The sequence below is a fragment of the Anomaloglossus baeobatrachus genome, chromosome 3, assembly GCF_048569485.1.
Source record: "Anomaloglossus baeobatrachus isolate aAnoBae1 chromosome 3, aAnoBae1.hap1, whole genome shotgun sequence".
Lineage (NCBI taxonomy): Eukaryota > Metazoa > Chordata > Amphibia > Anura > Aromobatidae > Anomaloglossus > Anomaloglossus baeobatrachus.
Genome location: NC_134355.1, coordinates 443,968,267 through 443,980,976, shown reverse-complemented (window position 1 = coordinate 443,980,976; position 12,710 = coordinate 443,968,267). Strand labels below are relative to the sequence as shown.

Genomic DNA, 12,710 nt, shown 5'->3' with positions numbered 1-12,710 from the left:
TGCAGCCAGAACTTCAAAAGAATGCACAGCCACGCCCTTATATGGAATGTTGGCGTGTCACAATGCAGCCAGGGAAAGAGACAGACAGACAGGGAAAGAGGCAGACACAGACAGGGTAAGAAACAGACATAGACAGGGTAAGAGACAGACACAAAGAGACAGACAAAGAGACAGACTGACAGGGAAAGAGACAGACACAGACAAAGAGACAGAGACAGACACAGGGAAACAGACAGACATGGAAAGAAAGGGAAAGAGAAAGACAGGGGAAGAGACAGACAAAGACAGGTAAAGAGACAGACAAAGAGACAGACACAGGGAAAGAGACAGAGGGAAAGAGACAGACAGGGAAAGAGAGGGAAAGAGACAGACAGGGAAAGCGACAGACAGGGAAAGTGACAGAGATAGATAGACAGGGAAAGAGATAGACAGACAGGGAAAGAGAGTGAGACAGATGGAGAAAGAGACAGAGACAGTCAGAGACAGACAGGGAAAGAGACAGACAAAGAGATAGAGAGAGAGACAGAGAGATATATACAGAGGGGGAGACAGACAGAAAATGGGAGAGAAACAGAGAGACAGTTACTATCCCGGGCGTTAATACATTCTATTTATACATTCTATCCCGGGAATGTTAATACATTCTATTTTGTTAACAACAGTTATTAACCCGGGCGAAGCTGGGTAGTACAGCTAGTATAGATATATATAGCCAACAGTGGGCACAGATGAAGTATGCACCTTAGTGACTGCGCTCCTGCCCTGGCAGTGTATGTGTCAGGTTCCCTGCATTCTTAGCTTCTGCCAACTTAATAGTGGACCACTGATTTGAGCAAAGACAACGGATGGTGTTGTAAGTAAACCATGAGACACTAAATTCTTGACCCAGAAATATTTTTATTAAGGCTGCGGTCACATGGGTATTAATGCGAGTGAATCGCATGACACTCGACTTCCGCTCTGCTGGAGTGTAAGCCGAGTGTCATGCCACTGTGCTGTGTTCCTGCAATCACAGCACAGCTGAGGAGGAGGGGGATGGACGCTGCGGAGGAGAGGGACAGAGTAATCTCACCATGTCCTCCATTGTCAGCTGATGCGATTCTCGCACAGCACTCGCATTACACTGATGTAATAAGAGTGCAATGCGATGTTTCTCTCGAACCCATAGACTTGTATGGGTGCGGGTGAAAATGAATTGGATTCCACGATTCCGCGATTGTTTTCTCGGTCCGATTAGGGCTGAGAAAAAAAATCGCTCATGGGAGCGGACTGATAGAATAACATGAGTCCAGGTGAAATGCGATTTTTTTATCGCATTCCACTCGCTCCGTTTTTCTCGCCATCTGTGCTTACCCTAAGGGGTACTTTGCTCACTACGACATCGCAGGTGCGATGTCGGTGGGGTCAAATTGAAAGTGACGCACATCCGGCATCGCAGGCGACATCGTAGTGTGTAAAACCTAGATGATACAATTAACGAGCGCAAAAGCGTCGTAATCGTATCATCGTTGTAGCGTCGGCGCAATCCATAATTACGCTGACGCGATGGTCCGATGTTGTTCCTCACTCCAGCAGCAGCACACATCGCTGTGTGTGAAGCCGCAGGAGCGAGCAACATCTCCTACCGGCGTCACTGCGGCTCCCGTAGGATATGCAGAAGGGAGAAGGTGGGCGGGATGTTTACATCCCGCTCATCTCCGCCCCTCCGCTCCTATTGGCCGCCTGCCGTGTGACGTCGCAGTGATGTCGTATGACCTGCCCCCTTAATAAGGAGGCTGTCACCGGCCAGAGCAACGTCCCAAGACAGGTGAGTCCATGTGAAGCTGCCGTAGCGATAATGTTCGCTACGGCAGCTATCACAAGGATATCGCAGCTGCGACGGGGGCGGGGACTATCGCGCTCGGAATCGCAGCATCGGCTTGCGATGTCGCATCGTGCAAAGTACCCCTAACTCCCTAAATGTCAATGAGCCAATCATTAACATTATGAATACATTTTTTTTTGGGGGGCCGCAGTTGGTGCTGGATATACCATATCTGACTAAGGCGCCAACATGGTCCCATCATAGCGTAATGGCATGTATATCCTACAGACATCTTATCAATATGCCATCAATCAATTTATGTGAAGAAAAATAAAAAAGTATACTAGAATTATGTTAGAACTAGCGTAAGATTTCTACAATTGACAGGACAGGTGGTCTCATTTCTTTTCTCATTCAGATCTTAGACAAGTACACAAATTTGCTTTTCAGAAACAGTGCTTCCTGGGAAGAGAAGAGGTTGCTTGCCAGCAGAACGATTATATACCTTGGAATGAATCCACAACTATGAAGCGGTGCCGCCCTTTATACCAGTCTCCAAAGGAATTAGTAATGGGTGATGCTTATGTGTGGCAAAACATCAGATTGATAGACGTAATCTACATTTTTTATGTTTATGTGACTCAACGTACGGCAAATGATACATGATTAATTCAGGTTTGTTAGACTTTTCCTACTTATCTAAGCACTTACTTGACTTGCCTGTTCTCTGCAGCATCTTCATTCGACATAATGGCCGAGGTTAAACTTCCTGGAACTGTATTAGCCTTGGTTATAGAAAATCATCTTACAAATCTGAAACCAGTATATAAAATCTTTGCATTATCATCACAGAGTGAAAGCTATTGGTGTAACCAGGACCGGAAAAGTGTGCTGATAAAATTCAGATGCTAAGGAATGGCTGAGGAGGACACAACACCATGGACTAACTCTTACAGAAGATATTTATACCTCTGACGATGTATTCAGTAAGTAGTTGTACAATTCACCCTTTTTCTTAGAGACAGCAAATTAAGAACGGCTTGTTTACAAGTTTATTCTATGTATCTCTGTATATTGTGTATTTGTAATGTATACTGTGAATTTGTTTTATTATGCACAATCATTGAGTAGCACAATACAATACACAAGCACCCTAAATAAGATACAACCTTTCATGTATGGGCAGATTATGTCTTTATATGACGAATCAGAGCTGTATTAGTTTTACACTGTTCATGAACTTGTATAATCCTGTTCAGCATATGTAAATACAGTAAATCCATTTCTGGCACCAAAAGGTGTTCTCTCTAACAAAGGATTTTTATTTAACTCCTAGAGAACCTGATTACCTGAGTCCATGATATATATATATATATATATATATATATATATATATATATATATATATATATATATATATTTCCATCTGTGACTGCAGTTTACCCAATCTCTCCCTATATTCCCAAGTCAATCATACAAAACGGGATATGAGAAGCTGTACGTTAGTGAGTTGTGTTATGGAGTCCTCACGCTGTAGAGGCGCTTTAGCTAGTTATTTGCCACCATGTGATATGGGAAGAAAACAATAGTTAAGGAAGCTTTTCTTTTCTTAATAAAATAATGACTTCATAGGTTAAAAATGTTAATGCTTGGATCATTCAGAACAAAGAGCCACACTTAAAGTGGTATTCACATCTTGTATATTTAGGGCCTAGTCCATGTGAAGAATTTAGATGAGTTTCACACTACAAGAACCCACAAATAGAGACCTGTTCCTCTATCCAGGAATAAATTTAAAGGGCTTGTCCACCTTTAGGAAAAATTTTATTTTTTCATAAATACATGTATATAATTTTTAAAATTTGGTTTCATTACAAATTTTGCACCGTTTTGCTTTTACAAGCCCTTTGTTTCCTTGCATATTTAATTTTTCTGGTAGATTTACCAGATAAATGTTTGTTTGGGTTTCCATTTACTTGCATTAGATTTGTATTCATGACAAATACTGGAATAGTACTTGGCATTCGGATTGCATAATCTGAATCCAAATAGTTTACTATTCGCCCATCTCTAGTTATAATATAAGTGCAAAATTTTGAATGAAACCAAATTGTAAATATTTGTTTTATTTTCCCAGTTATATTTATTGAAGTAAGATGAATTTTTTTCCTGAAAGGTAGACAACTCCCTTTAACCTTTTTATGACCAAAGACGTACTGGTACCAGGGTATGTACTTAACCATTTAGATTGTGCTGTCAAATACTGACAGCGTGATTTGAATGGTAAGGGCGGGGATCACGCTGTTCCCCGCCGGCATAGGCAGCCCCGTGTTGTGGGCATGGGTAACCAATATGTTGTCATGTTAGCACATGTAAGTTGATGACCCCAGACACTAGCAAACTAGCACGACTCACTTCCTGTGAGAGCCGTCAGAGCGCGGCACTCACAGGAGATGAGCATTTCTGATGATCAGAGCGATACTGCTCTGGTCAGCAGAAATGCACAGGCGATCAGACGGTGCAGACATAAACTCCCCGACTAGTAAAATAAATACAAACTGTAAAAAAAGTTTTCAAAAATATGAAGGAGAAAAGAAAACTAAAAGTTCAAATCACCCCCCTTTTGCCCAATTAAAAATAAAACAGTTAAACAAAATTAAAAAATACACATATTTGTTATCGTCATGTTCAGAAATGCCCAATCTATCAAAATATAAAATCAGCATACGGTGTTCTGATCAGTATACGGTGTGACGAGAAAAAAATTTCAAACACCAAAATTACGTTTTTTGGTTGCCGCAATATTTCTTTGAAATGCAAAAAGAGGTGATGAAAACAGTGCATTTATGTTAAAATGGTATTATTAAAACATCAGCTCAAGACACAAAAAATAAGTCATCACTGAGCCCCAGATCCCAAAAACTGAGAATACTACGGGTCTCGGAAAATAGCAACAAAAGCGTTATTCTTTTTATGGACAAACTTCTGAATTTTTTTTCACCCCTTAGTAAAAGTATATATGTTTGGTATCTACGAAATCATACCAACCTGAGACATCATATTGACATGTCAGTTTTACCATATAATGAACACAGTGATTAAAATATCCCAAAAATAATTGTGCAATGGCACTTTTTTTCACTTTCTCCACATTTGGATATTTCTTTCCCAATTTCCAGTACAATATATTGTAAAACGAATGGTTTATTTCAAAAGTACAATCGTCCCACAAAAAATAAGCCCTCATATGGCAATATTGACGGAAAAATAAAAAAGTTATGGCTCTCAGAAGAAGGGGAGGAAAAAACAAAAATGAAAAACAGAAAATCGGGGTGAAGGGTTTAAGCCTTGAGTTCAAAAAAGGTAAAGCAATGTAGCTACCAGTATCCTGAATTTTTCTTGCTTACACCTTTTAGTTTAAATGTAAACTGAAAAATGGTGTTCAAATGTGAACATCGTCCTATTAAGCTGGATTTACCCGCATTAACCCCTTAAGGTACTGTCACACATAACAAGATCGCTAGCGAGATCGCAGCTGAGTCACGGTTTCTGTGACGCAGTAGCGATCCCGTTAGCGATCTTGTTATGTGTGACACCTACCAGCGATCAGGCCCCTGCTGTGAAATCGCTAGTCGTTGCAGAATGGTCCAGGCCATTTTCTTCAAAGGCGATGTCCTGCTGGGCAGGACACATCGCTGTGTTTGACACTGTGTGACAGGGTCACAGTGACTGCTGAGATCGTTATACAGGTCACTACTGCGACCAGTATTGTTCCTGCATCGCTGGTAAGGTCTGACTGTGTGACATCTCACCTGCGACCTCCCAGCGACTTACCTGCGATCCCTATTAGGTCACATCATTTTCGGGATCGCTGGTAAGTTTTTGTTTGTGACTGGGCCATTATACAAGACTTTTAATGGTGAACACATTGTTCTTTCCCATGGATTAGTAGACAAAAGTAGAGAATAGTAGTAGATATACTATCTCTTATAAACATACAATACATATGTGTAAATTGCCCTCATCTTAAGTTACAGAGTGGTATTGTAAGATCTATGCGTAATCTTCTGTGATGATACATTTATAATTAACTTTTATTTATTTTAGTCATATTTGTAGATCATTGCTGGCAGCACATTTATTGTACCTAGGGAAGATTTCCAGGAACAGGTGTGTCATGATCCATTCCACTTTCATATGTAAAAACCTGGGCAGCTGCTATTAATAATGTAAATCCGGGGCATGGAAGGCCTACAAAATTTACATTGAGGAGTGCAATATTATTTGGTTTATATAAAATAAAACGTAGACGTCCATTATTTGGATTGTGCAATAAAATGAGCTTTAAGTTAGTGCCTACGGTTAAAATGTTAATGAAAAAATGCAGAATGATTGCACACTATTATAGAAGGACAACTGTGCACCTGAAGTAATAAACGACTAAATCCATACCGACTTGTTTACTTGTTTCATGTGGTCTGTCATAGATTGGAAGCAGCTGAATATGGGTCAATCATATTACGGTTGTGGTATGATTGACAGCTCTGGTTTAAGGTTTTACTGTTTAGTCCTATAGAAAGAAAACATTAAACACAGTGTGTTTAGCATATTTACCAATACTCATATCCAAAACCCAGGACATTTTAAGCCTTACCTCTTGTATGCCTGCTAAAAGAAGACAGTCCGACACTAAAACCACATTCACTGCTCCTCATCCATTTTTAAGTAACGCAGTGCAAAAAACAGGTCATGACAGAGACTGAAAAAAAGCACCTGTGGTGCAGCACTCTCCATTAGAACACATGTAATAACTCCGGAATAGAAGAAGAAAGGAGGTGGCACTCACCAACAAAAATCTTTCTTTATTCTTTAAAAAATAGACATGAAAAAGCAGGGAGGGATGCGAGTAGCGTCAGAGACGACGGCGGCCGTTTCACACTCACGGGCGCTTTGTCGGATCCAGACTTCCTTCTTGTATGCCTGGAAACACCTATTTTAAATTAACATAAACCTCGCCACTTTTCTATTCTGGATCTCAGGACAATCACCCCAGTAGTTATGTAGTAACATTATAACTAGAGATGAGCAGAGTTTGGTGGGTTCAGTCGGATTTTAGATAACATTTGGTTCGGTTTGGGACCCAGACTTGACCTGATCCCCATTGAAAGTCATTAATTGGGCAGTTCAGGTCTCCGCCCACATGTCATAAACAGAATACTTCTGTGGGCCAGTGGGCAGGGTTTTACCATTTTTTTTTTTTTTTTTGGTGTACACTACATCCGAAAACAATGTTTTACCCCCAGTGAAAGCCATTCAAACACTGCAAGTGGCCTGCACAGAGCTGAGCACCGAGCATAGCCATGCTCACTTGAGTAATTTGCATACATAAAGCCCCGGAACTTTGAACTTGAACACTAATTTTTTTGTAGAGTCAGTGTTCGATACAAACACTGAACTTTACTGTTTGGGTTCGCTAATTCCTAATTAAACCATACTCATCGATAAGCTCATTTTTATCGGCACTGTTTCAACCCACAAAAGGGTCGAATGTATCAAAATTTGCATTAAATGAGTTGTTTCTGATGTTCCTTGGGGTGATTTGTCATTTTAATATGGTCATACAAAAATATACGCAATTGTATGTAATGTTTTCCAACTTATATAGGATAGGGATAAAGCCTTTCTCTCTGCATCTAGGAGGAGATTTGGGCATCATCCCTCGTTGCCAGTTATCTAGACACAGTTTGCTTGTTCGTTTGGAGTGAATAAGCCTTAAAGCATGAGAAATTATTTATTTAAGCTATTTTAGGCTATGATCAAATCTTTGTCAAGGCTCATCTATTTCTTCTCCTAAAGGGAACCTGTCATCAGTTGATTGCTGCCCACACCACAGGCAGCATGAATCAAATGCTGAGTCCACTATTGCAGTTGTGTATGTTTTACTCTGAAATGTTTTGGCATTTCACAGAAAACATACATTCAAATGCCGACTGGAGATAATATGTCTCAAATGACTGATCTGAGGCGGCTCCTCCTCACCTTACTCCACATGACACAGGTCATCATTGCCTATTAAAAAGGTAAAGAAAACTGCTCAATCCCGATTCCTTTCGTATGCACATCCAAATTTTACTCCATCTTGATTAAAAAAACAGCGGTATGACAAGGAACAGCTACACAGCAGAAACAAGTTAGATGTTTTCTGTGTATTAATAGCAATACTGTGAAATGCTCTTTTTTATCAAGATGGAATACAATTTGCATATTTTTAATTGCAATTATGAAGTTTTGACTACCGATTTCATTGAATCAGTTGATCGTCTGCAATTTTAAAGGGCACTCCCATACTTTGAGACTGGTTTCTACTAACATCAGCAGCAGAGGGATTATAGATGTGGTAAGCCCTAATCTTTTTCATGGTCTTGTATCTATAGGTCTCTGCCTATGTCTGTGTAAAGTCATAAGGGTGCTTTACATGCTGCGAAATCGCTAACAACATATCGTCAGGGTCACGGTATTTGTTACGTACATCCGGCATGGTTAGCGACATCGCAGCGTGTGACAGCTAGGAGCGACGATCAACGATCGCAAAAACGGCAGATCGTTGATACGTCGCTCCAAATCATAATGTCGTTGGTGTTTCATTCCGCAGGTTGTTCATCATTCCTGCGGCACCAGACATCGCTGTGTGTGACACCGCAGGAACGACGAACATCTTCCTACCTGCGTCCATTGGAAAGGAGGAAGGAAGGAGGTGGGCGGCATGTTCCGGCCGCTCATTTCCTCCCCTCCTCTTCTATTGGGCGGCCGTTTTGTGACACTGCTGTGACGTCGCTGTGATGCCGAACGCACCTCCCCCTTGAAGGAGGAATTGTTTGGCAGCAACAGCGACGTCGCTGAACAGGTATGTGTGTGTGACCCTGCCGTAGCGATATAGTTCGCTAAGGCAGCGATCACCACATGTCGCACGAATGGCGAAGGCGGGTGCTATCACTCACGACATCGCTAGCAATCGCTAGCGATGTCGCAGCGTATAAAGCACCCTATAGGGAGAGACCTGTCAATCACCGAGAACAAGACACATAGCCGGCCTTTAAATTCATGTTTTCTCTGAAAGGAAGCAGCGTTTGTTACGGGGGCTGTCGGATAATAAGGGAATGGAAGGCTATCTGACAGTCAGGGTCCACCGTGCAGAGCTCTGCTGCAGAGTATGGCAGAGGATAGGGGAAACCTGTACCACCAAAGCGGTACTGACACTGTTGCGTCACAGTGTCACCAAGACCAATGGCGGCGTATACTGTTTAAGTCACAGCGACTACCTTATTAGAATAACATAGGAGTGGAAATGTAAAAGAGTGAGGAATACAACATAAAAGTGCATAGAAGTCTCACAGTCTGTGAGCGTGAAAGCACCTGTCTCAGTTAACAGTCACAGAGACTAGGTGTAGTGTGTGCAATATGGCACCTACCTATGTCCGCTCCACTTGTGGTGCAAGGATACGGACAGCAGCAAGGCTGCTAGCTTGAAACTCCTGCCTATGACCGCTCCCCTAGTGTGCGAGGATATGGACTGCTGCAGGAGGCAGCGTAGTGGAGCGTTACCCTAGAAGGCAACGACCACCTAACCTACCTATGTCCGCTCCACTAAGGAATGAGGACACGGACAACAGTACGGCTGAAAGGTACAGGAGCGCTACCCTACCGATAGCGCTCACCTCAGAGTAGAACCACAAGGCCCAGTCAGACCATGTGCAGCAAGCACCTGCCTATGTCCACTCCACTAAGGTGCGAGGATACGGACCACAGCATAAGCTGCAAGGTACAAGAGCGTTACCCTACCAATAACGCTCGCCTAGATAGAATAGGTGCCGCAAGGGACATGCACAGAGCGTCTACTCCTATGCAGGAACCAAGAGGACTGAGCGCCGGGCGGCGTGCGTCAGGGTCTTATATAGACTCTGTGCCTCATCCAAGATGGAGGACACCAGAGCCAATCCGCTGCCAGAATGACAGCAATGACGTCACGCTGGCCTATCACCGAGCAAAGCGTCACAAGCACATGACCTGCGACCAATCGGCATAGAAGGTGTCAGAGACATGTGACCACGTGTCACAAGCACATGACCAGCGGCCAATCAGCTTAGAAGGTGTCAGAGACATGTGACCTCGTGTCAGCGATGATGTCACCCGCACATGTGCAATGGCTCCAAGATAGGACTTAGTCTCCAGCGCTTGCACATATGCAGTAGCAAGAAATCCGAACATAGTCTCCAGTGCTCGCACATGTGCAGTAGCAAGAAATCCGAACATAGTCTCCAGTGCCACAGCAACCGTAACAGCGTTTCAGTAGATTTTACCTGGCTACAATCTCGCAGCCAGGTTCGGAATCATTCTGTCCACAGTTTGGGCAGCATGAATCTCATGACAGATTCCCTTTAAGCCTAATGATTCCCTAGCAGAAGTCAACAAGCCTTGTTTGAAATCAGTGAGGTCCAACAATTGTCCCAGGTCTCTATCGTATTACTGAGTTGGCACTGTGCCATCAGTCCAAATATAACAGCAACCAGAGTGAACAGAGCCTCACATCTGCATATAAAAAATTGCACCAATTATCATCCAGAAAAGTGGGGCAAGTGAAATCTGTATGGTTTTCCATATGTCATGCGAGTGTACGATTTTTTTTTTCTCCCCTAGCATCCGGATGAAGTGCGTTTTTTTCTCAGCACCTATTATTCTGCAATCATTTACTGGTCCATTTACAGTGTTCTAAGCTACAGAATGGTAATATATCCACATAAAATGGTCGGCATACGGATGGTCTGTATGCCATACGTTTTTTTCTTGCAGTCATAAACTTACATTGGCGACTCTCGGCTATTTTACGTGACCACAAAGAGCATCCTTCGATTTTCTGCTCAGGCTATAAACAGCTGAGGAAAAAAATTGCAGATGAGCACTGACTTATTGTTTAACTGATCCAAATGCAATCTGATTTTTTATGGGATGCACTCGGGTATTTACACGCAAATGTGAGTGGACCTTCAAAGTAATACTAGCATTGCGACTAGTAATTTGCGAGCACTAAAATGCTTTGTTGCTCGGTGAGACACTCAGAAAGGGCTCAACTCAAGTAACAATGTAAAGTAAAAATGGAAGTCAATGATTCGGCAGTTTGTTTATCTGCCCACATACAGCCAGCCATAAAGACGGAAGGTGTTGGGTTTTTTGACACACTGTCACTGAAAACATTGTTTTAACTCCAGAGACTGACTGGTTTTCCCTGAGGTGTTTGCTCACATTATGTAGTGAAGCAAGCCTCTGCATTGTAGTCCTTGTTTCATGGACGACACATCCAACCACCTGTGACACTCGGCCGAGCACCACGAGTACCCGAGCACCCTGATGCTCTATTTAGTATCAAGCAGTGGTGAGCACACTCATACTACTTAAATGTGACCTACAGCAACTAATCATAAACTGCTCTGAAGAATAAAAAGCTGCTTGGTTTTTAGTTGTCAGTAGCACCAAGCCCCTCTGTTGGACCACTTTGAAGAATGAAAAAAACTAATTGGCTAGGAAGGCAAGGTAAAGATCTTAAAGAATCACAGAACACCTCCTATATTTATGCTAAATTTCATAAGCCCTGTCCACTCTACATCCTGATACAATCAAGACTAAGCTGGATGGATCAGGGTGGGTATTACTGCCTTATTATCTAGGGGGCTGTGGTTCATTAGACTGGACTTACTGGCTCCCAGAAAACCTTTTTAATGCAATCAATAAGGATTAATATTGAATAATTAAGGAGAATTAAAAAATGACAGGTAGTGAGACTTGGGATGAGTTTACCTTAAATATAGTTTTAAGATGACATAGTAATGAGAATGAGAAAAGCTACACAAACAAGTATGTGTGTTCACAACAGACAATGAATTATATGACTCACTCAAGATCAGTACATCAAAGCCAGAAGTCCAGCCTTCATTGTCCGCCTACATCTTTCATCTGATACACACACACTGTGTTTTTTTGCTTCAGTTTTAGGGGCCCTTTTCAACACAACAGTCATTGCTTCTTATATATAAGAAAGGTACTTACCAATTTCTCTCCAGACATTGGGCCTAATGGCCTACTTGCTCCTAACAAATCACAATGCAGCCTTCATTTTTGTGCCTTAATGCTCTGATTGATCTATGGGCAAATAGCACAGTATTTCATAGAGTATAGATAAAGAGAAAAAAATTGAAACCAGCACTCACCATATTATGCTGTGCAACACTCTGATGTTTTTTATTTAAAAAAACATGGATACATGCTGCGGCGTTACAGGGAGGGAAAACAGAAGGTCAGCGCATAAAGACGACAGCTGTTTTTGAAATAAAAAACATCAGAGTGTTGCACAGCATAATATGGTGAGTGCTGGTTTCAATTTTTTTCTCTTTATCTAAAGTCTTATGTGTTGAACTTTAGAAATAAGCACCACAAAGCTGCAACTCTGTCTTTATCCTTCCTGAGGTTCCCACATAGTCGCAGTTATTGAAAGCGTATGTAACGCTGATTGCAACCGACTGCTGTGAGCAACTTGGCAGGTTATCTTGTTGCAGTAGTGCCCTGTTGTTTCCTTCTAACATTTACTATTTCATAGAGTAGTTGGTCAGTCCTGGCATATTGCTTTTTGTAGAATTTTTTTTCCACAATTTTTTTTCAACATTTTTAATCATACGGCATATCCTAATTAAGCAGTTAATAGCTTCCTGACATGGCCAGTTCCATTTTGACATTTTCACTTTTTCCTCCTAAAGCTATAACTTTTTTTATTTTTCCATTCACATAGATATATGAAGCTCGATTTTTGCAGAATTGCAATATTTGTTTTACCACTGAAAGTAAGCTACCAAGTGTGGTG

General features: G+C 41.7%; 1 protein-coding gene across 3 annotated transcripts in view; it reads left to right on the top strand.

Annotated features, from left to right (window-relative positions):
- The first annotated feature begins 2,390 nt into the window (after window positions 1-2,390).
- Window positions 2,391-12,710, top strand: part of BCL6 (BCL6 transcription repressor) — a 106,133-nt gene continuing 95,813 nt past the window's right edge. For 2 of the 3 annotated variants that reach the window (XM_075340459.1, XM_075340454.1), the window contains exon 1: window positions 2,512-2,790. The gene's annotated coding sequence lies outside the window, so the exon portion shown is untranslated. Of the gene's footprint in view, window positions 2,480-2,511; window positions 2,791-12,710 lie in introns of those variants that run through there. The other variant, XM_075340455.1, reaches the window with a different exon arrangement.